Source organism: Mixophyes fleayi, unplaced genomic scaffold, assembly GCF_038048845.1.
Source record: "Mixophyes fleayi isolate aMixFle1 unplaced genomic scaffold, aMixFle1.hap1 Scaffold_2093, whole genome shotgun sequence".
In the NCBI taxonomy this organism is placed as follows: domain Eukaryota; kingdom Metazoa; phylum Chordata; class Amphibia; order Anura; family Limnodynastidae; genus Mixophyes; species Mixophyes fleayi.
The window spans coordinates 10,001-12,500 of NW_027446297.1; the positions used below are offsets into that span (position 1 = coordinate 10,001).

Consider the following 2,500-nt stretch of genomic DNA (forward strand, 5'->3'; position numbering starts at 1 on the left):
TGATCTTGTAAGCTAAGCAGGGCCGGGCCTGGTTAGTACTTGAATTGGAGACCACCTGGGAATAGCAGGTGCTGTAGGTTTTTTTTTTTTTTTTTCTCTCTTGTTCCTGCTTCCTTCAATGCTGGTGTTGAGATGTATAAGAGATGTAGATCAGTAGCCAAGTAATACCTACAGCGACACCACCTTGAAACAAGCCCAATCTCATCTGATCTTAGAAGCTAAACAGGGCCTGGCGTGGTTAGTACTTGGATGGGAGACCACCTGGGAATACCAGGTGCTGTAGGTTTTTTTTTTTCGTTTTTTTTTCTCTCTTGTTCCTGCTTCCTTCAATGCTGGTGTTGAGATGTATAAGAGATGTAGGTCAGTAGGCAAGCAATACGTACAGCCACACCACCCTGAAGGAGCCCAATCTCGTCTGATCTTGGAAGCTAAGCAGCGCTGGGACTGGTTAGTACTTGGATGGGAGACCACCTGGAAATACCAGGTGCTGTAGGTTTTTGTTTTTTTTTCTCTCTTGTTGCTGCTTCCTTCAATGCTGGTTTTGAGATGTATAAGAGATGTAGGTCAGTAGGCAAACAATACGTACAGCCACCCCACCCTGAAGAAGCCCAATCTTGTCTGATCTTGGAAGCTAAGCAGCACCAGGCCTGGTTAGTACTTGGATGGGAGACCACCTGGAAATACCTGGTGCTGTAGGATTTTTTTTTTCGTTTTTTTTTCTCTCTTGTTGCTGCTTCCTTCAATGCTGGTTTTGAGATGTATAAGAGATGTAGGTCAGTATGCAAGCAATACCTACAGCCACACCACCCTGAACAAGCCCAATCTTGTCTGATCTTGGAGGCTAAGCAGGGCTGGGCCTGGTTAGTACTTGAATGGGAGACCACCTGGGAATAGCAGGTGCTGTAGGTTTTTTTTGTTTTGTTTTTTTTTCTTTCTTGTTCTTGCTTCCTTCAATGCTGGTGTTGAGATGTATAAGAGATGTAGGTCAGTATGCAAGCAATACCTACAGCCACACCACCCTGAACAAGCCCAATTTTGTCTGATCTTGTAAGCTAAGCAGGGCCGGGTCTGGTCAGTACTTGGATGGAGACCACCTGAGAATACCAGGTGCTGTAGGTTTTTTGTTTTTTTTCTCTCTTGTTCCTGTTTCCTTCAATGCTGGTGTTGAGATGTATAAGAGATGTAGGTCAGTAGCCAAGGAATACCTACAGCGACACCACCTTGAAACAAGCCCAATCTCATCTGGTCTTGGAAGCTAAACAGGGCCTGGCGTGGTTAGTACTTGGATGGGAGACCACCTGGGAATACCAGGTGCTGTAGGTTTTTTTTTTTCGGTTTTTTTTTCCCTCTTGTTCCTGCTTCCTTCAATGCTGGTGTTGAGATGTATAAGAGATGTAGGTCAGTAGGCAGGCAATACGTACAGCCACACCACCCTGAAGAAGCCCAATCTCGTCTGATCTTGAAAGCTAAGCAGCGCCGGGTCTGGTTAGTACTTGGATGGGAGACCACCTGGAAATACCAGGTGCTGTAGGTTTTTTTTTTTTCGTTTTTTTTTCTCTCTTGTTGCTGCTTCCTTCAATGCTGGTTTTGAGATGTATAAGAGATGTAGGTCAGTAGGCAAACAATACGTACAGCCACACCACCCTGAAGAAGCCCAATCTTGTCTGATCTTGGAAGCTAAGCAGAGCCAGGTCTGGTTAGTACTTGGATGGGAGACCACCTGGAAATACCAGGTGCTGTAGGTTTTTTTTTTTTCCGTTTTTTTTCTCTCTTGTTGCTGCTTCCTTCAATGCTGGTGTTCAGATGTATAAGAGATGTAGGTCAGTAGGAAAACAATACCTACAGCCACACCACCCTAAACAAGCCCAATCTCATCTGATCTTGGAAGCTAAGCAGGGCTGGGCCTGGTTAGTACTTGGATGCGAGACCACCTGGGAATACCAGGTGCTCTAGAGTTTTGGTTTTTTTTCGTTTTTTTTTCTCTCTTGTTCCTGCTTCCTTCAATGCCGGTGTTGAGATGTATAAGAGATGTAGGTCAGTACACAAGCAATAACTACAGCCACACCACCCTAAACAATCTCAATCTTGTCTGATCTTGGAAGCTAAGCAGGGCCAGGACTGGTTAGAACTTGGATGGGAGACCACCTGGGAATACCAGGTGCTGTAAGATTTTTTTTTTTTTTCGTTTTTTTTTTTCTCTCTTGTTCCTGCTTCCTTCAATGGTGGTGCTGAGATGTATAAGAGATGTAGGTCAGTACACAAGCAATAACTACAGCCACACCACCCTAAACAATCTCAATCTCATCTGATCTTGGAAGCTAAGCAGGGCCGGGCTTGGTTAGTACTTAGATGGGAGACCACCTGGGAATACAAGGTGCTGTAGGTTTTTTTTTTCTCTCTTGTTCCTGCTTCCTTCAATGCTGGTGCTGAGATGTATAAGAGATGTAGGTCAGTAGGCAAGTAATACCTACAGTCACACCACCCTGAACATGCCCAATCT

General features: G+C 44.8%; 11 pseudogenes; all 11 read left to right on the plus strand.

The window, feature by feature from the left end:
* Window positions 1–80, plus strand: part of LOC142121298 (5S ribosomal RNA) — a 119-nt pseudogene extending 39 nt beyond the window's left edge.
* An 86-nt stretch (window positions 81–166) lies between these two features.
* LOC142121252 (5S ribosomal RNA) lies at window positions 167–286 on the plus strand (annotated as a pseudogene).
* A 91-nt stretch (window positions 287–377) lies between these two features.
* Window positions 378–496, plus strand: LOC142121185 (5S ribosomal RNA; annotated as a pseudogene).
* Window positions 497–790: 294 nt separating this feature from the next.
* LOC142121352 (5S ribosomal RNA) lies at window positions 791–909 on the plus strand (annotated as a pseudogene).
* Window positions 910–1,001: 92 nt separating this feature from the next.
* LOC142121270 (5S ribosomal RNA) lies at window positions 1,002–1,119 on the plus strand (annotated as a pseudogene).
* Window positions 1,120–1,203: 84 nt separating this feature from the next.
* Window positions 1,204–1,323, plus strand: LOC142121238 (5S ribosomal RNA; annotated as a pseudogene).
* A 92-nt stretch (window positions 1,324–1,415) lies between these two features.
* Window positions 1,416–1,534, plus strand: LOC142121221 (5S ribosomal RNA; annotated as a pseudogene).
* Window positions 1,535–1,626: 92 nt separating this feature from the next.
* LOC142121271 (5S ribosomal RNA) lies at window positions 1,627–1,745 on the plus strand (annotated as a pseudogene).
* A 92-nt stretch (window positions 1,746–1,837) lies between these two features.
* LOC142121223 (5S ribosomal RNA) lies at window positions 1,838–1,956 on the plus strand (annotated as a pseudogene).
* A 311-nt stretch (window positions 1,957–2,267) lies between these two features.
* On the plus strand, window positions 2,268–2,386 carry LOC142121163 (5S ribosomal RNA; annotated as a pseudogene).
* A 79-nt stretch (window positions 2,387–2,465) lies between these two features.
* The window catches only part of LOC142121365 (5S ribosomal RNA), a 119-nt pseudogene continuing 84 nt past the window's right edge, over window positions 2,466–2,500 (plus strand).